The sequence below is a fragment of the Pelophylax lessonae genome (assembly GCF_965119305.1).
Source record: "Pelophylax lessonae genome assembly, chromosome: 4".
In the NCBI taxonomy this organism is placed as follows: domain Eukaryota; kingdom Metazoa; phylum Chordata; class Amphibia; order Anura; family Ranidae; genus Pelophylax; species Pelophylax lessonae.
Window position 1 is genome coordinate 173016209 of NC_138771.1, and position 24054 is coordinate 173040262.

A 24054-nucleotide genomic window follows, 5' to 3' on the forward strand; every position below is an offset into this window, starting at 1 on the left:
AAATAAATAGAAAACATCCATTTACAAATAATTATACCCGCAATCAATCCAGAGGAAGACAAAAAAACAAAACAATACAAATCAAATAAATTCCCTCTTGATCCCCCCAGAAGGCAATCAGATATTCCCTGGATCAACAATCCCTGGCGTTATATATTTTTTTTTTATTCAAGAATGCATCCAGCCATTTTTTACCACAATCTAATAAGCTGGCCAGAACTAGTTCTTAAGGGGCCTATTCCACATTTTCACAGCTCTTTCTGTAAAGAAGCATTTCCAAATGCAAAGACTAAATATCCTTCCTTGGTGTAAATGTTTTTTTTTTTTTCTTTTTTTTTTTTTTTCTTTTTTTAATATAATCAGTGTAAGTTTCTGATATCTGGTATCAATCTCTTGCAGTTCTATGTACACCAGAGCTCAGAGAAAGAAGCAGAATAAGAAGGCAGTTATTTGTACTGCAGCGATCATGTGCTTACATGCTGAAAGAAGGAGAAAACAAAGATATGAGCTTATCAGTCTGCTGTTTCTCTTTTTACTGTACAGCCATAGGTCCCTTTCACACAGATTCTGCTTGCTTAGTGGGGGATCACTCTGCTGATCCCCACTGAGCAGGCTGAATACAGTTCTGTGCCAGCTTCGCTGTGCAGAGCAGACACAGACACAGTCCCATTCTTCTTTATAGGATAAACGGATGGAAATGGGCCACCTGTCCATTTGCATCCGATCCATATAGTTTTTTTGCAAGCAGGATCAGATCAGATGGCGGCAGGTGTCAGTGGACATGTGACAATGCAGTGTCCGATCAGGTCCGCCTGAAAAACTGACACGGGCTGACCTCATCCGACACTCCGTGTGAAAGGACCTATAGGCTTAGGGAGGGACATGACTTGCAAGGGTTCCTTAACTGAAGCAGAGGAAAATCAGGTCTTCTGCCCTTGCAGGCAGGGCTCTGTTGCCTAAAAGAGCTGTGTAAAACTTAGGGCTGGATAGACAGTAATATAAATTATTTGACATGTGAAACTGCTCCCATATGTATTTTTTATCTGTGTATGTAGCTGTTTGCCTGGAATTCAATTTTAAATTGGAGACTTTTGTCAGATTAACATCTTTTGTTTTTAAAAAGCTTGGAAAATGTCTAGCCACTTTCCATGTATGAGTGTTCATTGAATAACCTATTATGACACGCATTGCTTTGTGTCTGTTAGCTGGTCTGCTTTAAAATTTATATGGTGCTATTTTCCTTAATGTGTCGATCACTTTTATATAATGGTTTTGGTTGAAGAATAGGGTTTGGATCTACTTTGGAGGTTCAATAGTCGTGTCTGCCACCATCCCAAAAAATGTTTGTGGTATTTGTGGTGCCTCAAGTCAAGGTGGGATTTTAAGGGCAGGAGTAAAGGGGATATCGAAGGTAGTATAGTAGGTAAAATTTATTTACAAGGTATGAATATAAATACAGACATTCATAGTGAAAATGGGTAAAGGCCCATTGTGCCAGTTTAAGAGGAAAAGTTCAGGTGTGATAACAAGTGTCACTTGTTATCACACCTGAACTTTTCCTCTTTCACTGGCACAATGGGCCTTTACCCATTTTCACTATGAATGTCTGTATTTATATTCATACCTTGTAAATAAATTTTACCTACTATACTACCTTCGATATCCCCTTTACTCCTGCCCTTAAAATCCCACCTTGACTTGAGGCACCACAAATACCACAAATATAATGGTTTTGCTTTGATCATTTATTGTGGATAAACAGTACCAATGACAAGAAACTTAAATATATACATACATATATTTTTATGATTTCTGGAAGGTGTTCAGAAAAATCTCTTAAAAGCTTGCATTTTGATGTTCTTTGTTTTTAAGTAAGGTAATTTAATACTTTTAAAGGTGACCTTTAGAAAGTGTATGTTTGCCAGAAGACAACTTTTATGATTTGCATTGCAACATGCAGCATCATTTTAATATTGAGTTTGTAAAGACTGAACTGAAAACAGCCAAATGCTTGTATAAAAAAAAAAAATAATGAATTAATTATCTAATGACATTATTATTATTATTATTATACAGGATTTATATAGCGCCAACAGTTTGCGCAGCGCTTAACAAATATAAGGCAGACATTACAGTTACAATACAATTTGGAACAAGAGGAATCAGAGGGCCCTGCTCGTTAGAACTTACAATCTAAAAGGGAGGGTCAATTGATACAAAAGGTAATAGCAGTGGGGGATGAGCTGATGAAGAAAGTGAAACAGTGTATTAGTTAGTAGCCGGATAGGCTTCTTTAAAGAGAAGGGTTTTCAGGGATCGTCTAAAGATGGATAGATTAGGGGACAGTCGGACAGATTGGGGTAGAGAATGGGAGAAGCTCAGCTCTGGAGAAATCCTGGAGGCGAGCATGGGAAGAGGTGACAAGGGAGCTAGAGAGCAGGAGGTCTTGGGAGGACCGAAGAGAGTGGCTTGGTTGATATTTTGAGATCAGGTTAGTGATGTAGCTGGGGGCAGAGTTGTGGATGGCATTGTAAACTATTGTTAGCACTTTGAATTTTATTCGTTGGGTGAGTGGAAGCCAGTGAAAGGATTGGCAGAGAGGGGTGGAGGACACTGAACGGTTGGTAAGGTGGATAAGTCTTGCAGCAGCATTCATTATGGATTGAACTGGGGATAATCTATGTAAAGGTAATCCAATGAGGAGGGAGTTACAGTATTTGAGGCGAGAGATAACCAGGGCGTGAATTAAAAGCTTGGTGGTGTAAAAAGGGCCGTATTCTAGCGATGTTGCAGAGGTTAAGGCGGCATGATTTGGACAGGGATTGGATGTGAGCCTGAAAGGACAGTGCAGAGTCCAGGGTTACCCTTAGCACCATGGCATGCGTGGAAGGACTGATAGTTGTTCCATTGATCTTGACAGATAATTCAGGGGAAGGGGCACATGGAGGAGGAAATATTATGAGCTCGGTTTTAAATAGATTCAGTTTGAGGGAGTGGTGAGACATCCAGGCTGATATGTCTGTTAGTAGATCAGTGATGCGGGAGGAGACTGATGGGGTGAGCTGAGGGGTAGAGAGGTAGATTTTGGTGTCATTAGTATAGAAGTGGTAGTGGAAGCCATGGGAGGCTATTCTTTTTTACATTTTTTTTACTTCAATCAATCACATAGAACTAAAACTTTTAAAGTTAAAAATAACATTGATTTTTTGCAAGCTGTTTCCTTTGCCTATATGGGCTTGCTTCCTCTTACGTACAGATGGGAACACTCAACTAAACTTTTTTTAATTAACTAATATGCATCTATTGAGCCTGATACTGAATAAGCTTGCTGCGCAATTTTTAAGTGTATTATGTTGTTCTCACTTAGGATTATTTACTAATGAAGAACAAATGTGAAAAAACCCATACTACCTATTTAGACAACTGCTTCTATTGTCTACTTGCGAAATCAAACAAATAAAATAAAACTGAATATTATTGTATACAATGTATTTCCAGTTGTGCTTTTTACTAATAAATAGTCTACCATGTAAATCTGTGGATTTACATAGCTTGGTTTTTTATTTTTATATGACATTAACGTTATGTAAAAATATGACGTTATTGTTATAAACGTGTAGAAAACTATTATTGTCTAACCATTTTTTTTTAATATGCATGGGGAACCAGTATTTATTCACTATTTGATTGCCTGTCTTAAACTCAGCCTTACTATGGGATCTGAAACAAAGAGTATAATCTAGATTCAGTACCAGGGCTTGTTTAGTAAGACCGTGTTTACACCATGTCTGGTGAGTGTTTTTGCCTTTTTGGCATAATACATGTGCGGTGGTGTACAGAAAAGCACAGCTCAAAAGACATTCAGAGGAATTCATACAGAGTGTCTAAGACACTCTTTAGAATTCCGTCGTGCCTCCACAAATGTTGGTGCGCGCGACAGATTTATCCACCCTTTTGTAAACAGGTAGATTAATCTGGGCCATGCACCATGTGTGGAGAACTACTGAGACCAATGTGTCCATACGTGCACTCCTGTGTTTCCTCCTACAGTGGCTGGGTGGGGAGATCTTCATGGAGATTTGCCGACACTAATCCCCCCCCCAGATCCAGTCCCCCCATTGGTTATAGAATCTGCCCACTGCCTGCTGTCAACCACAAGGAGAGAAAAGACCTGATGAGAAGCTAGTGTCTAAGCTTCCCTATTAGGCTCCACCCATTGAGTGTCACTGGTTGTTAGGAGGCTGCCGGCTGTGAAGCCAGCAGTATCTTTAGTCAAAGTCAAGTCAAATCAAAGTCAAATCTACTTTATTGTCAATTCTTCCACATGTACAATACATACATACAGAGAGTCAAAATTACATTACTCTTAGACCCCCGATGCATACAGATAACACTAACAATATAACCTAAAAATCTTTACCAACCAATGTCTAGTGGAGAGGGGGTACCGGTGGAAAAAATACTGCTCTAGTACACAACATAAAGTGACAATAATGAGACAGGCACTCGGCCTGTCTCTGTTTGTCAACTTATAGTTGGTCTCAATACTCCCAGTTTTGTTATCTACAAACTGTATGAATTTGGTGCATTAACAGCACTGCTTTGTAATAGTGGCACTATATAGAAATTCCCTAGATTTTTTTAATCTGCTACAGGACATTTTTAAAGTTAATATTCACTTATCTTAGTATATAAGGTAAAGTTGTACTCACTATGAAGATCCTATCTTATGGAAACAGGACTTTTGCTTGCAAAAGTATATAGATACTCAGGTGCTTGCAGCTTCCTCTAAACTCTAGCAATGTTCGACTTAAGTATTTGTTTCATTGTAGTCAGTCTTATGACTTTATCCTGGCCACATACATGTCATCATTTTTTAGAACGTTTTATTTTAAACAAAATTCAAATTACCGTATGTTTTTTTTTTTTTTTTTGTGTGGGAGATGAACCTGGAACAAACAATCCAGGCATGTTTTGTAGAATGTGTAAATGTGGGTGGTGCGCTAAATCCAATAAATATGACCAATTCAATGTGAACAATTAAATGTGACCAAAACAGATGCAATCATAAAGTCCCAAAATCCAAAGTAATGAAACTCCTCCGATTATAAATTATGGTGACACAAAAATAAAGATGACTAAAGGTGATGGTTCAAATGGTGATATTGAAATCCTTCCACCTGGTGAAATTCCTCCTTACCGGGCTACTCCGAACGACGTAGTGACGGCACGCCTCCTTGCTGATGCGTTTTCTCCGATTGGATGTCTTCAGAGATAGGAGGTCCTATCTCTGAAGACATCCAATCGGAGGAAACGCGTCAGCAAGGAGGCGTGCTGTCACTACGTCGCTCGAAGTCCGCGCTGCAGCCGGACACGAGCATCACAGAAATTTCCTCACTGCTCCATTATATTGTTTCAAGCGATATCATACTACCTACATGTAAGTGCATTTTTATCTTTAATAAATGCTTTTAAAAGGGTAATGCACTATCGGTCATTATTACTTTACATGCTCATGTTGGAGAGGATGTTATGTTATAACCCTGGGAATCTGCCACATCTATTCGTATGGAGAGGAGCAGCTTGATAATCCCCATGATTTTGCAGAGTGCTGTATAATTACCGTTCTGGTAAGAGGCCATCTTGGTTTTTGCACGCACGGTGAAGAGCACTATTTCTTTTGTGTAGTCACAAGAAGTGGTTGTTTGGAACATCATATATATTTTGAACTTACTTTATATCCGCCCGGTAAGGAGGAATTTCACCAGGTGGAGGGATTTTAATATCACCATTTGAACCATCACCTTTAGTCATCTTTATTTTTGTGTCACCATAATTTATATTCGGAGGAGTTTCATTACTTTGGATTTTGGGACTTTATGATTGCATCTGTTTTGGTCACATTTAATTGTTCACATTGAATTGTTCATATTTATTGGATTTAGCACACCACCCACATTTACACATTAAATTATTTTTTTCTGGTAGCAGCTTAACACAGACCAGCGCACCTTTTCTTCATACACATGTTTTTTAGAATATAATTGATAGTTATAACGGTACAGGTATATTGTTTCAAGAATATTAACATTTCTTTACAGAACAATATTACCACATTAAATCAGAGATAAGGAGTAAAGACTGTTCACTTAGCAAAGTAAATGTTAACACATTTGTCTTCATTCACAATAAATGCCCAATAATGTGGAAGGGGAAAAAAATCAACATCTTTGCTTTCACATCATTTTACAGCTTTACTTTATTCACTATACTAAATGAGCATTAACTTTGCAAAATGAATATACACTCTACAAAGAGAATATTATCATCCCTTTAGTAAAACCAAGTATTTCTCCCTAAACAAAATGCACATGTTTTTCTATCATCCTTTAATTCTACAGAACCTTTTTATTAGGATTATAGTGAAATATGGACAGTGAAATGTGGATTGTATATTATATTTTCTTTAACCAAAATGTTATCTGCTAGCTAGGTCAAAATGGTGGTTTAAAGGATCAATGTAGGGCCCTACTGTGTGTGCAATACATTTTTTGTTGGTCATGTTTTTTGTTTTTTGTTTTTTCAACCATGAAACATTTTGATCTTGCAGACCTTCACCCAAAAATGTTCATATTGCCTTGGATTTTACCTTTGCTACTCAAATTTGCTTATGGTTGTTAGGTGAGGAGCCAGAGCTGCTTCATCAAAATGTATAAAATGGGCCTTCGATTTACTATTTATTTTTCAATGTAGTTCTTGTCTTTAAAATTTCTAAAAAAAGAAGTATATCAAAGTGAAACTTCATTTTACTTTGCAAGGATTTAAGCAAATGTCATTATATCTTGCTCTGTGGTTAAAACCTGCATTTCAGGCACTTCCTTCTTCCTATGTAAATAATGGGAGGCATGTGAAGAAGAGAGGGTGGCACAATCTGAGTGGCACATGAGAAGTAGTAAATCTCACTGTGTGATACCCGTCCAGATCACTGCAGTCCATGCAGTAACCAGTCCCGGCTGGCAGATTCCAGAGTTCCAAGGCTGGAGGAGAGGCATGTGGTGAGTTGTCAGGACATCATTGGGAGGTGGAACAGAGGTATAGCGATAGCACACCTTTGGAGCATGTGTGCTCCTTCATCAGGCCTGTCCTCCTATCGATGACTTCTTGACAGCTCTCCCTATGCCTCTCCTCCAGCCTTGGAACTCTGGAATCCACCAGTGTGACTGGGACTGGTTACTGCAGTAATCCTGACAGGCATCACACAGCAAGGTTTGCTACTTCTTATGTGCTTGATCATTGTTATCTTGTGAGTTGCTTACCATTAATGAAATCTGGTGCATTTTAAATACTACACTTTGATTGTCATCACTCTCTCTACTTCACATTGCTTACAGAGCTGCCTTCTACTCTGACAGCTGGCTGCCTACACACAGATTGTCTTTGGGATTCTACAGTATTAAGCTGCACCTTGTGAACTTTCCTACACATGGATTTTAACCCATCCTTAAATTTGGACTTTTACTTGTAGGTATTTATTTGGGACTAGACATTGGTCGAGTTAACCCCTTACTGACCCCAACAATCAGATTTCTTTGATACTCCTCCATGCACTTTCCAAACCGTTACCCATAATTGGAGGGATCGTCTGCTATAGGTAAATTATCAATCCCAGTAGTATAACAAAAAAAAAAAAAAAACTGCTGGCAAGAGCAGTAAATTCCATATCGGAGTGCTCTTAGGGTACACATACTATGTACATACCACCAATGCACATAGCACCATCACAAAGTGACATTTGAATTTTCGCCACTTTTAGACAATCATAGCTAACGTTAGTAATTAGGCAGCCACTGATGCCTTTCATGGACTCTGGTTCCTTGTCTTAGTATCTTATAGATGCCTAGGGGTGTACACTGTACTGTTCATGGACCATAGGCAGCTGTATAGTTAAAGCAAAATTGTTTTCAGGAAGAAAGTTTTTTTGAGCAGGAAGTTTTACCGGCTAGAATTTTTTAGTACCACTCTTAAGCCGGGCCATACATGGATCAAAATTTGGCCAGTTCAGCAGGGACCATCTGAATTTTGATCCATGCATGAGCTAGCTGGTTGTATACAAGTTGATTTATTTTTGGTTACAACCAGCCTGTTGTTCTTTTCCTGAATTATCAATGCCACTGAAATATAGTCAGCAACACTGAAGGGTCCCCACCAGCAAAATACAATAGCTCAGTGGGAAGGATTCACCCATCCACACTGAATGGATGGGGGAATTGGCTCTTTTTTTTTTTTTTTTTCAAAACACTAGTTGAATAAAAAAAACACGAATCACGTATGGCCAACTTTAGGTAGTGCCTGGTCAGTTTGGTAACTTAATTTGCTCAAAACATGAGAACACTGTAAGAAAGACATCCACCACATGAACAACCTGCCCTGTTAGACTTTATACAAACCACAGCTGATGGATTTCAATGTAGGCCTTAGTTAATATAATAATCTTACATATGGTTAGTATAACAAAAACACAGCTGCAATGTGAGGTTGTGAAACATCTGCTATATGAGTAAGAGAATGTAGAGAAGTATGTAGGTTATGCTGAATAGTAAAATTAACAAGTGCCAAAACTCTATGAATGACTGCTATGAACATAGATAGAATAAAGGTGAAGAGATCTTGCAGTTATTCAGAGCCCAGTGGAATTGGATTTAGCTCTAAGAGGGCTTAGGTGGAAAGATATCTTGTCTCCTTACTACAGTACCTGCATGCTCTTTCTCATGGATGATGGCCCTTCTTCATCCTGTTAGTTTATCCTGGAGATTAGGAGAGCTGCATGCTTTAGATATTGACATCTCCCATTTCACTTTCATGAGACTTACAAGGTCTGTTATCATTCTTAGATCAGGCTTAACCTTGTTATTTCTCATTTCCATTTTAACCTAAGGAGCAAGAAGGAGAGAAATGGATGTGTCCTATAATTTCACGTGTCTAAGATAAAATGGGAAATGGCTTGACCCTATTCACTTGTTCAATCGTCAGATTTGGCTCATTAGAAGTCAGCATTAAAATTCAACTTTCATTTCTGGCAGCAAGCAAATCACTGCAAATGTACAAGGCACAAAACATATGCAATGTGAAAAAAAGCTGATTACTGCAGCAATTGTAAAGTAAATAACTGTCTATCGTGGCTGTGTTCTGAGGCTGTTTCTGTATGCAAACAGATATGTTATCATTCATGCTATTTAATTTTTAGGTATAATACATGCTATGTTATAGGAGGAAAAAAAGTTATTTGATGTAGCAAAGTATGAAATTAAGGTTGTCTGAAAAAAAGAAAAATGTTAAAGGGTCACTCTGACAGGTGCTGTTTACATGTCCAATGAGCCCTTGAGGACTTTCTTGCAGGAAACCATCCTGGAAATAAGTTTTCTGTGGCAGACTTTCAGAGGTAGAATCTGTAGCAAAAGGAACATTGATATGACAGTCTTTTAGGAATATTGACATTCTGGCTTGGTGTTTGAAAAGTCCTGTGCATGTTGCAGGAAGTTGGACTTAAAGTGTCAATGCAGGGATTGGTTGTGGGGCTACACAACCATTACAACCTGAGTAGGGTAGGTGATCCTATACCATTGAACTTTATATGCTCCAGTATTCCTCCTGTTTTTTTTCTAGTAGCAATTAAAGTTCCAATCTGAGAAATGGCTTCCCTGAATTGAGCAGGCTATAGCAAGGCTTTAGACATGTGCAAGATTTCAGGGCACACCCAATAACACCGTGGGTCAAGTAGCCCTCCTTTTACCAGGAAGTCACCTAAGGCTAATTCCACCTTTCTGTGCATGTTTCATTTACCATATTTGAAACAAGAAACATGGACACATTCTGCAGCCCCCACCTTAAAACCTTCCCCTCTTTCCCGCAAATGCAAGATTTTTCTCCATGCAGGATCCTAAATGTACTTAAATTTTTCTTTTTTTTTTATGTGTGTGGCCCCAGCCACACAGCTGCATCATCCTTTCACAGATCCATTCACACTTACCTGTGAATGGAAGACTGCACGCCCCATCTGCCACAGTGACTGATGGATTTGTAGTTCTTAATGGAGTACAAATGCAGCTTCACTCCACGTGGTATTCATTGATTACTTCCTTTAGCTCCATAACAAAATGTATGAAGCAGGGACCCAGGGATTGAGGAGCCTGTACTTTGCACCTGTAATTCATTGAATGTGATTGCAATGTTTTTAAGATCTCAATGCAAAATAAAATCATAAATGCCCATTTTTTAACGGGTGTTTGTATTTGCTGCTTGGAGATTTGTTACAGAGCCTATTCTAAACCTTTAAAATGAGTACCTGGTCAAAAAATGAGTATGTGTTTCCTGGCAATGGCTGTGTCATCCAATCAGTAGATACTTTCTAATTTCCATCTGTCTGGGAAAAAAGTGTACAGTACCATGTACAACACCAAGACAGCATTTGCATGGACTTCTGCAATAGTCGCCTTTGTGTTTTCTGAAAAGGTACTTCAAGCTTTACCCGGAGCAGTGTCTTTTCTTTAAAGTCACCCTTCACTCACATTTTAGATATTACATACAATAATCCTAACCCTACCCTCTCCCTTTCACACATTTGTTTTTTTTTTTTTTTGGGTAGTATCTTTTTCAGCACTTCCTCACTCTTTCCCTAGGCCTGTAGGCTTAGCCCTGCCACTCACCCCCTTTCCCCCAACTCGTAGCCATCTAAAATCACATCACACATTCCAGGAAGCTTCAGGACAGACTCCCCAATTTGACGCATCTCGCACATGGGCAAAGGGGGGCCAGCTTTGAGATGGTGGCACAAGGATTGAAATGGTGGTGAAGACTGTTTTTTTTCTTTTTCAGCAGCTACATTACTGGTAGCTGCAGATGGCTCTTCCCTCTCCATGATGGACTTTTGATTTTGTATGTTTATATTATAGAGAATGATTGGGATTGTTATAAATGGTACATATTTATTATTCTTATTGGCTTACTCAGAAAAATTATAGAGTGTAAGAAAAATGTATTATTCCAGAAAAGTTAATTTCTTAATCCACTGCAAAAAATCATTTTGGAAAACTGCTGACAAATACAGACAAATATATTTTAGCAAAATATCAATAGTGGTCACCCAACCTTGTAACGGAGCAGCAGACACAGACTGGTGGAACTCTATTAGAAATATTTATTTTTGTCACTTCCAGGTTAAAGAAAAACATGGTCTGGTGTCCAGCCCATGGACAAAATCAGAGTAAGGCTTTGTACAATGCATGTTTTTTAGCAGGTTGTACAGAGTGTTTGCCAGTTTAGATCCCATAGCATGAAGCGTAAAATAGGAAACTAAATAAGAGGAGAAAATAATATTGCAAATGTGGATTTTAGGATGGCATTTCTGTTAGATAAACATTTGTACTTCTTTTTTTTAAGGGAACAACATATACCTTTAAAGTTCACAAGCTAAAAGGGGATGTCATAATGTTTAACAACCCCAACATAATAAGGAAACTAATAATGTATATATAATTCAAAAATGTTTGTTTTGTAACAGTGAAAAGAGCAATGGTTTGTAGCAGCCTTTGGACCCATAATGTTGGCTTTGTAGTGCTTGTGCAAGTGTGGTTAAAGAAGTGACTGGTTGCGGTGGGCTACTGCACATAGTCTCCGGTACTATGAATTACATTTTCAGACTGAAAACGCACATACCGCAAGAAATGTATTTCATAATCCCAAAGGCTACATTTTTGTTCTTTATATGTGATATAATATTAACTATATTTCCTTTGTACCAAGGAAAATTTGTTTTTATGTTTAGTCCTTGTATGTACCATCCTTGTACCATCTTCACTGAATTCATATCCATTTAAGCCATTCAAAGTTCATTCTGTCCTTTTTTTTCCTGTACTTCCAAGTATTTATAATGCATTTTCTACCCTAGAACATGATTTTTCAATTACTATGATTTCACCAAAAAGAAGCACTGTAATATAAAACACTTTAACATTTTACTTACATCGATTACCTCTGCTTTATATTAATATCACCTTAACTCACACATGGGCTTCACGATGAATAATTGCACTTTTAGGAGGGAGCCCAAGGAAATTTTAAAGCCACTTTCAACCATATACACTGTAGCTAACAGACTTTTAGATAGAATACTTAGTCCATCTTTCATTTCATTGCTTATCATTTGTATATATCAGTCATCAATAGATTCAAGTCTACTTGTATTCCATAAACTGTATTTCATGCTCATTGAGCTTTCCTACATAAAAATATTATTCAGGTCTATATATGTTTTTTTACACCCAAAAACCTTGCTGCCCATTTTCAAATAGTGCTCAAAAAATAGTGTTTTCATAACACATAAGAACAACATAAGGTTTAATATCCATTACAGACTACTTTATTACATTTTTAAGCAACAAAAAGAGATGCTGTTTTGTATTGTATAGCACATTTGTTGACATACAAGTTGCAGTGAAAATGCAGTAACGAACAGCTGTCAACCAAAAATAATTTCTCATCTGATGCTCTGACTGCTGTGCTAATGAAATGCAAAATTTGATTGGCTGACATGAGTTACAGTGGTTTAAAAATCATCATTGCTCTTTGCTGTGCCAAATTAAATAAGCATGCATATCATTAGGGTTTATAGCTTGCACACATGTAGAAGGAAGTGTTATTAATTGAATCCTGTAGAACATGTATGAACTATAGTTATTTCTTCCAGTGGACAGGAAACAACAATTCATTTTGTTTGGCTCCATCTAGATGTGCAGCTTTTTAGTGTTTACATTTTTTTTATTGAAATATTTCAAAAATAATAACAGGAGATAAAAAAATACAGAATTTGAAAGGCACAGTCAGAACACAAATCAAGCACAGATAAAACATTACAGAGTTTCTAGCAGTGCACTAAGGTGATAAAATAGTACAACATCTATACAAGACCAAACATTTAGCTAATATATAAATGACGATTAGTTGACAAAAAATCCCATTTGGTAGAAAAGTAAACTACAGTATCATTGTTAGTATGAAAGATTCTACCATTAACATAATTGAATCAACTGGATAAAATAGATAGAAGCAGATTTCCAACTTAGAGCTATCACCCATTGGGCAGCTACAGAGATAAGTTGAATAAATCTTTCTATGGAGTGTGAATACAATTTTTGCGCAGTGTGGAATATCAGGAACTGGTTCAAATATAAAAACAATGCCAGAGTTATGTTTACAGGGTGTCAAGCAATTATAGTTGAAAGGTCAGTAACCCTTTGCCAAACTGAAAATACTTTCTTACAATTCCATTAAATGTGGCCAGAAAGCCTGAAGAAGAACATTTATGAAAGCATGTATTAGAAATTTCAGGAAAAATGGAATGTAGTTTAAAGGAGTTATAATACCATCAGGTAAAACTTTGAATTACAGTGTGTTTGACAAATAGTGATTTAGTGGATTTATGCACTTCGCACAGCATATCTTTCATATCCTTAGCGGAGAACTGCTCTCTGCAATCCTGCTTCCATTTAAGCTTTTGAGGTGTTTGATCCAGGGGTACACTGCCAGACATATAAATATATAAGGAAGAAAGTAGTACTTTACTCCTGGGGGTATTAGCACATGTTTGTACATAAATGGAGGGGGGGGGGGGTAAGGATTCTGAGAAATGCATGGCATTAAAATGTTTAATTTGAAGGTAGCTAAGGCTCCCATGAGGAGGGATGTACTTGAGTTGTTTAAGGCAGGCAAAAGATACAAATGTTGAGTCATCCTGTAAAGACAAAAGGGTAGTTAGTTTACTGACCTTCCACTAGTGTAAATGTTTGGAAGAGGGAAATGCAGCTATAGAGCTGGATCACCCAGGAATTATGTCAATTGAGAAATTGTTCAGATCAAATTATATTTTTTTTAAAGAGAGAACAAAGTTTTAGATCAAAGTAAACCAAGCAAGTAGTGAAGTTGTATATAACGCACTTCAAATGTAATCCAATGAAGTTTTGAGCCATTATGTTCCATTGGATGAGGTGAGTTAGTCTTTGGCCAAATAATAGAGCCAAATATGGGGAAGACCCTTACCACCACTAGCATGGGAGTGACATAGAGTTTGTTTTCAAAATCTCACTTTTCCATTTGACCAAATAAACCTATTGATCTCATATTGTACTTGGTCAAGAAAAGTTTTTGTTACTGTAATAAGAAAAGCCCTAAGTAAATATAAGAGTTTAGAGAGGACATTCCTCTTAATTTCTGTAACTCTAACCAGCAATGAAATCTTGGCAATAATAGGAGGGTAATTGTATTGAAATAATAAGTGTATTTCGGGGGTTGATGAGGATCCCCAGATAGGAGATTACTTTATTAGACCACACAAAGTGAAATGAAGATTTGAGTGTTTCACACTAGGAAGAAGAAAGGCCAATGGTCATAGATATTGATTTATAGAGATTGACTATAAGCCCTGACAGATCAGCAAATTTATACAGAACTGCTAGCAGATTGGGTAGGACGATATGAGGCTAAAAAAGAAACAACATAACATCATCTGCATGCATGCATATTTTAAAAATATTTGGCCTTGAATGCAACCTATGATATCAGAGTGTAGACCAAGCCTTTTCTGGTACTTTTTGTTTACAAGTTTAAATGAGTATTTTATTGCTAGAAAATGTTTTTTAACCCCCAAAAATTATATATTTTTTAGCAGAGGCCCTAAAGAATACAATGGTGTGTTTCAATTTTTTTATGTCACATGGTATTTGTACAGCGGTTTTTCAAACACATTTTTTTTTTTACAATTCCTTTCAAGACCCATCTGCTGTTGGAAAAAAATACATTTTATTGAATTTTTAAAACCAAAACAATATACATCACAATTGTTTTGTATAATATAAAAGATGATGTTACATCGAGCATATAGATACCTAACTTATCACGCTTTAAAATTGCGCACGTGGAATGGCGACAAACTACAGTACTTAAAAATCTCCATTGGCAACCCTTGAAATGCCTTTATAGGTTGCCTGTTTAGGGTTACAGAGAAGGTCTAGCAGTAGAATTATTGCTTTTGCTCTAATGTTCACTACAATACCTCACATGTGTGTTGCAAACACTGTTTACATATGCGTGCACAACTGAAGTAAGCGTTTGCTTCTGCGTGTGAGCATGGTAGGATAGGGGTGCTTTGAACTTTTTTTTTGTTCAATATAATTTTTTTTTATTTTTACACTGTCCCTTTATTTATTTTTTTTATCACTTTTATTCCTATCACAAGAATGTGAACATCTCCTGTAATAGAAATAAGGATGACAAGTCCTCTTTATTGAGACATCTGGAGTCAAAAAGACCCCCAGATCTCTCCTTTACCTTTAAAAGCAAAGGATTAAAAAAAAAAAAAAAAAAATTGATCTTTTGCTTTAAAAAAAAATTATTTACTTCCACCTTGGACTGGAAGTGAGGTTCTGATGTTGCTATGGTCCTCTAAAGCCATAGAGGCAATGATCAAGTCTCTCACTGCCTCTGGGACCAGCCGGTGGCACCATCAGATCATTTCTCAGGAGAGCCAGCAGAAACTTTAAGCCTGAGAGACACCAGTGAACGGTGGGAGGATGGACGTCCTCTCCCGCTACTTCAGAAAGTGTTCAAGTGACTAATAAGCCACTCAGATCACTTTCATGGAAAAGCCAGCCACCAGCTGAAAAAAAAGATATCGGGGTAAAAGCTGACAGCTTCAGCCATAACCCCAGGAAACCACTTGCAAACGGCAACATATATATATATATATATATATATATATATATATACGTATTGCGGTCGGCAAGTGGTTGATGGCTGTAGTTAAAGGCTCCATAGCAAGAGCAAAAATATGCGCAGCTTTTTTGTACTATCCATACCACACAGGAAATTGAATAGGGGCTAGAAGGAAGAATTTTTATCACATTAATACGATACTCCCCAACCTTTAGTTTGGGCTTAGGCATGTAGATATATTGCAGCATCTAGGGCGTTACCATAGTTGAGATGTAACTCTGTGAAGTTTTCTTGGCTGTTTGCTCACAATTTGCTTTACTAAGTCAGTAGCTATGACCATGAAGGTGCCAAAAGGGCTGTACAAGATTGGTTCAGCTTCAAAGTTAATAATATGCTATACCTGAAAAAATAAAAATGGTATGGGATCACAGGAAAAAACTGCCATGAGTGAAAATGTTGCTAAAAATCCACATCAGCACATTTCCTAGTAAAGACAATGATGAAGAATTATATATAGGGCTGCATTTATTGAGGTGCCACATTGGTGCTATTGTAAGCCAACAGAGTAAGGGAGCAGTACTGGGCAATACATTTACAAATTGATCATTTTCATGGTTGTTCTGTTTTCCTCTTTGGCTACCTATTGAGATCCATGACTAAATTCAGCAAATAAACTATAGAAGAAGTGTTTGGGATGTTAAGCATTACAAATGAGAGTCAGATGAACAACTATACTTGAAGAAACATGAAAAAAAAACCTCTCCTTTTTCTATTCTCTGTATAGTTAAAAAGAAGCTCATTCTAATCACACATTCTAGCATTCGTTTTTATTAAAATAACTGCATGATGCAGTAAGGGGAGCTTGTACAAAAGGGTGTACCAGTCAAGTGCCCAAAGTCTAAATATAGCCCTGGTAAAGGCCCTGGAAAGGACTAGCTTCATTACTACTTTTCACCTGCATAGATGAAGTTTGAGAGTACAGCCTAAAGACCCAGGAGCACAAAAAGGCTCAATTGTAGTGCTACACAGTTTAGGGAAAAGTCTGTATTTAAAGATAGATGGACTTACCCCAAGCCAGTAGCACACATCCAGTGCGGCTGAAGTTAAATGGTTACATTTGACCTATTCTTTGCAACCGATTTCACACCAAAGAATCTCTATGTATTTTAAATGATTCATTGTACATTTCACATAAAGAAAATGGTTTGGCGTATTTTGGGTATTAAATTTCTATTTGGCGTTTCAAATCACAACAATGGCTAAAGTAATTTATTTGAAAGTAAGTGAAATCCATCTCTGAGAAAATGATCTCTGCTCCCAAGCTGCAGAAAAATTGTGCTTACCGAACTGCATTTTGTGTAATATGTTTGATTCATTTAATTCCATGTCACTTGTTTTAATACATTTCACCTCTTCAGAAGATTCAGTGTGATAGCATTTATTCAGAACTGTAGTCCAATTTATATTTTGAGCTTCAGCAATTCATTTGTAGTAGCATTTGATATCTGGGTTAATGTCAGATTATGTTCTGTATCTACATAACTATATTGTTTGAACTCTGGGGAATTATAGACAGAACCATTTTGTACTTATTTCAGCAATAAAAATTCATAGTTTTACAATAGAAGTATTTTGCTTAGTTTGCAGTTTCAAGTCATAAAATATTTTATCAGAAATGTGTACAAGCCTTACAATTCCTTTCAAGACCCATCTGCTGTTGGAAAAAAATTCAGTGGATATGGTTTCTAACACTGGTAACCAGTCAAATTCCAGCTGTATTTTCCAGGACAACTTAGAACAACATGAAAGCTGGTAATATGTGTTTGTGGTGTCTGTGGTTACGACTAGGCACTATGATATTTGCAGCTAGATAAATGATTTGTCCTTTATAATGTAATACAGTAAAACCTTGGATTGCAAGCATAATTCATTCCGGAAACATGGTTGTAATCCAAAGCACTCTTATATCAAAGCAAATTTCCCCATAAGAAATAATAGAAACTCAGATGATTCGTTCCATATAAAAAGATTATAGCAATGTGATGGGTTATGTAACCATAAATTGTCCATCCACAAATGACAGCATCCACAAGGGGATTAGAAGGAAAATCCAGCAGGAGCTACAGGGTATAAAAGAGAAGAGAAGTGCATCTAAGTGTAGTAATATGGTTACATTTATTGAAGGTTCAACATTTAGCAACTCACATGTTTGATGATTAGAAGAGACACATCTAAGAATGCAGGCATCCGGGGTAAAGCTGTCCACATAGACCATCTTCCGCACCGCTGGCTTTCACCACTGTCAGTCTGCAGTTGTGACCGGGAAGACTACCGCAGGAGAATAATCTGAAAGCAATGCATGGAGTACAGTGTGTAATGGATGAGATCGGTGGCAGTGTGGAGGATGCTCTGTGTGGGCAGCTTTACCCCGGATGCCTGCATACTTGATGAAAACTAGATGTGCCTGTTTTAATTGTCAACCATGTGAGTTGCTAAATGCTGAACCTTCTTTAAATGTAACCATATTGCTACACTTAGAGGCGCCTCTCTTCTCTTTTATACTCAGTTGTGACATGACGCTACTTGTATATCAAGACGTTGCTTGTTTATCAAGTCAAAATTTATAAAAAAAATTTTGCTTGTCTTGCAAAACACTCTCAAACCAAGTTACTCTCAATCCAAGGTTTTACTGTACTGTAACATGTATAATCATAGAAGAGACACACTTGGCTCTTTGATAATTGATAATCATCATTTCAAGACCCCTCCAATCTTATCAGTCCAGTACACACTTTGTTCAACAGTACTAAGCCATGATGAAGGGGTACCATTTGAACACCTGAGACACGTTGGCTTTTTTATAGTATAGATATTTGAATAAAATGAAATCTGGACATTCTAAATTCTGTTTTTGTTGGCCCTTGCACACCCAAGGTTTTACTACAGTTTGTAGCCTTGTTTTGGACTTTCTTTTTCACAGCCCTTCTGTTTTGTCAGTAATTAGGAAATTAGAGGAATTCTCCCCAATTAAGACATTAGCAATAAAAGCACATTTTTATTAAAGGGAGAAAATAATACGTTTTCTATTTGGTTATACTGCTGCCTTTGTTTCATTTGGATCCCCTTACTTTGCTTTTAATGTCCTAAGAACAGGAATTAATTGAAGCTTTCTCAATGGGGATACATCAACAATGACCTTGTGAAGATTGCAAAGCTTTCTCTTTCTTCAAAAGTGGAAATTGGTAGCTTACTCTAATATGATTCACAGCTCTTGAATGTGTAAGGCTAGTCTGATAAATGCACACACTTTTAGTTGCATGAGTGGACGTAGCGATAACTATGCAACTTGGTGTAAGTGGATAGTTCAGGAAAAGACTTTGATGAAATATACAAAACAAATGGAAATGTCTTCATCCTAGGACAGGAAGCGTGGCACTTGCAGGGTTACCAGAGTGGAAAGAAGGAAAAAAAATCCTGGATATAAAAAACTGTAACAGCTAACATATCTAAGGACTGGAAAGCTGCTATACATTACAGGTTTGTTCCGGGGTTTAGATAAACCTCGGCATAGTATCAGTTTTTAAATTGAAAGTACCGCCGTTTGTAGATTAGATTAGATGATGGGCAAAGCATGTGCATACTGTTATGTTCCCACTATTAAAGAAGTGAGTTGACATTCCTAAGAATGTGATGAGTCACATTGGCAAATTATCTACCATATGCCAACTGCGATTTCAATTCTGGAGGATTATGAGATTGTCACCTTGTACTATGTAGTGTCATATTGCATTTTAATCCAGGAAAAATTGTTTTGTTTATTAGTAAGTCTCTTGCTAGATGTGAAAACATTCTAAAGAGACACAAGTGTGAAAGTACCTGATTAACAAAAGTCAAAGGTTCCCTAGTAAGACAAGTAATGCTGTAAAAGTGACCTTCACCACAATAAAAATATTTGTCACGAGGCAAGTGTGCATTTATATGACCATGGACTCATATGTTTACTAAAGTTCCCCACCGATGGCTATAATGCAACATTGCCAGTTCTGTGCCTCCAACTCTTGTTAGCTAAGTGCAGTAGATCTGGAATTTTGAAATAGTACTTAGTGAAGAGGTATATGATTCAAATATGATTGATACTTTATCATTTTCTTATAATGATTTTCCTTTATTAGGATTATATTCCAGAAGAATAGGTTTAAAAATGTTGACATGCAAAATCTAATGTAATAACAAATTCGTTTCCAGCACTTTCAGATCCTCTAACTTGAGCATCATTTTTTTTTTTTTTTTTAAATTTGCAGCTTCTGTGGCTTAGGTGAGTATACTGAATGGGTACCAGAGCTATTTACCTAAAATATTTTTTTACATACATTTCTATATCTGTTTTATATAAGCCCTAAAGTTTCCATGAAATGCACTGAATGAACCTAATCATGCATGGTAAAACAACTGGTACACTTTTATGCCAGCCCCATCAGCTGCACATTCTTTTCTGTGCAAGCTCCGAATCCCAATCTGGAGCTCACATAGGTCAGAGGTCCCTCCCCATCACCTTGCAACAATTATGAGCACTCAAGCACTAGGGCTGTGGGAGGAGGAGTGAATTATGCTCCCCATACCCAGAACTACCAGGTATTTTTTTTCCCTTCTCGTGACCAACGGGAGCAGCAGGGGAATAAAGAAGGTATATATGTGCTGATGATAAGAATGCTATTGCAGTATAAGAGCAAAACACAGGTTCTCTTTAACTACATTTTTGGGAGAATAGTCAAGTTCTGCACCAACTTTTATTTTGGAACCTGTGTACTTAACAAATACAGTCATTTCTACTGATGTCAGAAAAATAAACATACAAAAAATGTTTTAGTTTGTGCAACAAAGTTTGTACTTTGTAATTTATTCAGCTAATGGTGTGGCTGCATGGTATGTTATTTTCCAATACATGCTGTTTTGTGAGTAGGAGTACAGAGAGGCCAAATTCTAACAACGTCAGATACTTTAATGAAGCCTTTGTTTCTAATGACGGGTGGCCTTTATAGGAATTTAGGGAATGTTTTTATATTTTTAAAACAAAAGCTTGCAGATGACACTTACCATGTATACTCCTCTTTAACATTATAAATTATTGAAAAATGTGTTCATTGTGAACAACTGCCCTGCTACGGTCTTTAGCAAAACATAAATGTGAAGTTCCCATTTATAGCAGTAGATTTATTGTGCATATCAACAGAGTGAAATTTTCAGTGCCAGCTTCACCAGCGCCTCATCTGTTCTTAACCTTTACTCATTTTCTTTCTCTAGTACCCTAGTACAAAAATCTTGTATGGATTGAATGCTACCTGATTGTATCTACTCGAAAGTCCTTTAAAAATGCTCCTGCAGTTGGTTGGCATGGATGTTATAAAATCAAAGAGATACTAAAGTACTCCATCCTGTAATGACTTCCTCAAGAGCTTTCTCAAGTACAGAAATATAATTTAGCTCCAAATAGATAGCAATGGACCTTTAAGAACTCGTGTGAAGAGACGTTGTAAAACCATAACAACCAGATTTTAGATTTTGAAGTCATAGAAAATAATAGTTATCATTTTTGATTGGATGGGGCAGTTAATCTATGTTACAGTTGCCTTCACAATAATGTTACACCATGGATGCAATAGGAGCAATAACAATAGCAACTTCAAATGAGCAGCCTCAAAAGAAGCATGTGATTCTCTATTTCTGAAGATTGATGTCAGACCTTCAGTTACATTGTTCAGCCATGCTAAAAAATGGGGACTGAGTCTTCGGCTGGGTGCCACAAGTTTTGGACTTAGGAATGCCGTGTGTGTTCAGTTCTTTAATTAGCTATATCCTTGGCTTCCTGCATTAATCCAGTCAAGCAACTGTTAATTAGCAAGGAAGCACCTGTGGAGTTATTACAAGCCCCCATCACCGCCACCCTATTTAAATGGCGTACTTATGGAATTTAAATATGAATTGTTGCCCATATTACTGCAAAAATGTTACCACAATATGATAAAGCTTCATATTTGTGGCATGACCACTATTCAACAGTAAATAATACCAATATAGAAAAAAATGTAGGCGACAAATAAGAAATTGCAATAAGTAAATTTGGGATTGATGACCCCCCCCCCTCTTTTCCTCCCACCCAGGCTACTGCCCAAAACATTCACAGCTCTCATAGCAATTTGTGTCTGTTAAAAAAAAAACACTTTCGGCCATTGCACACAAAAGCTGACAAATTGGCCAGGATGATGATCAGTGAAGTGCAAAAGAAGATCTTTCTATTGCTAACTAGTCTAGCCCTTGCCTGTGATGTTAACTGTAATAATCCTTAATTCCTCATTTTACAGGAAAAACAATATTGGTTTGCAGATGTCGTATAATTTGAAGACATGAAGGAAAAAACAATAGCAGCCATCTAATACTGAAAAGAAGTAATTTCCAAACTAGTCGTGTTTTATGTGACTTTGCTCTGCACCTTAGATATCATTAGTCTTTCCACACTGCCTCTGTTAGAGCTAAAAGAATTGCTTCTGCACTAAATAGTGGGTGGAAAAATAGCTCTTTTATTAACTTAAGTCGCAGCCATAATGACTTTTTGAATGTCCTTATTCAGAGGCACAGTCATACAAAATATTAATGGTCTGTTTAACCCAAAACAAAGTAGGCCTTTTATTTAATATGTCATTATGCCTAAATCTAGAAAACATATTACTGAAAGGGAACTAACACAGTAACTGGCTAACTTCAGTCTGTGTTGTATTGTACATCTACAAAATCATAAATGAATGTTTAGCATTATTATAATTCATAGAAATGCACTATGAGCTATACTACACACAAGTATACATCACAGTGCACCCTCTACTGTAACGGATAAACCATGATTAATAAAGATGTATTTAGTCAACCAAAGCCCAAGATGATGATTGATTTTGAACTCCACTAGTAATCATTTTTAGCACTGATATCTAAGTTAGAGATGTACACATATGAGTAGGGGTTGTAAAAAATAATTTTTTTATGATTACTGTCTAGTTACTCCAGCCTTCTTCCCTGAAGTTTTTCATCCAGGCATTGCTATAGTTTACCAGTCTCTCCTGCTCTTTTTTCTTGGTGATCAAGAATGTGTTCTGTTGTTTTAATTGAGGTATTCCAGTTTGCTCTTACTACAGGATTTTTGCTATTTTTTACATACAGAATGCCTGGTGTAAAAAATCATGACAGTAGAAAGAAGTTTCTCACAGCCACCAATCAGACAAAAGCTTCCATGAAACTGTTAGTGCAACTAAATGTAGATGAAACCATGTCAATATGTACTGTCGGAATTGCACAGGTGGGCTCCAACATCCTTCAAATTACGCAAAACACAAAAAAGAAACTATATATGAGACTTTGAGGGTACCCAAGTACATTTTCAATGTACACCACAGGTAAAATGTATTCATTTTTCCAGTTTCTTCTAAAATATAAATACATAATATTTTGGGCATAATAGCTCATTCGTAAATATAGAATATTTTCTACAGTAAAAGATTATTTATTTTGTATCATCCATGGGTACAATGTGTGCGGTGCACACAGGCCCTGAGGGGGGGTGGGGCCCACTGTGTCCTCACACAGTGCACACATGGAGAAAGAAAACTCCAATTGTCCACAAAAATGCCCCCGTCCATTCTTATGCCCCCAACCCCAATAGCACTGATCCCTTGTGGCTTCCCTGCAGCTGCCAGATTCTCCTCCTCCATCCGGCTGGCTTTGGGTGCTGCAGGGGAGCCACAGGGTGATTTAACTCTAGACCCCCCTCCCACTGTTTTGAATCCCCCATTTACAGGGCCTCCACTCATACCCTGTACCCTTTCCCTGCAACGCTGCAGTTTGTGACTGAATAGGAGCCTCTGTAGAGAGACTTTTATTCATTCATCTGTAGTGCAGTTGAGGTTGCAGAGAATGAGAACCCTATGTCCTCTGTCCCTTTCTCCTTTTCACAAAAAGAGATATCAGATGTCTGTTTATACCCCTTATGTTTTACCAAAGCCCCCACCTACAAAAAAATGGTAAATTATATTAAATATAATAATAGTATTGTAAAAAATGTAAACCCAAAAAACATAGTAAGGCCTTTTGCATACAGCGCATACTACAGCGTACACTTGTGTGAGGCAATGTGCATCCCCATGCAGGCAATCCCTCTGATGTCAATTGGGAAGCAGAGGCTGCATGGATGTAGCCACTGCTCTCAATTTGATATCTGTGTGGGGGACAGACTGACCTGGGCTGATT

At 37.2% G+C, this 24054-nt stretch overlaps 1 protein-coding gene across 24 annotated transcripts in view; it reads left to right on the forward strand.

Annotated features, from left to right (window-relative positions):
• Positions 1 to 24054, forward strand: part of CELF2 (CUGBP Elav-like family member 2) — a 713329-nt gene that overhangs the window by 334008 nt on the left and 355267 nt on the right. The window lies entirely within an intron of this gene.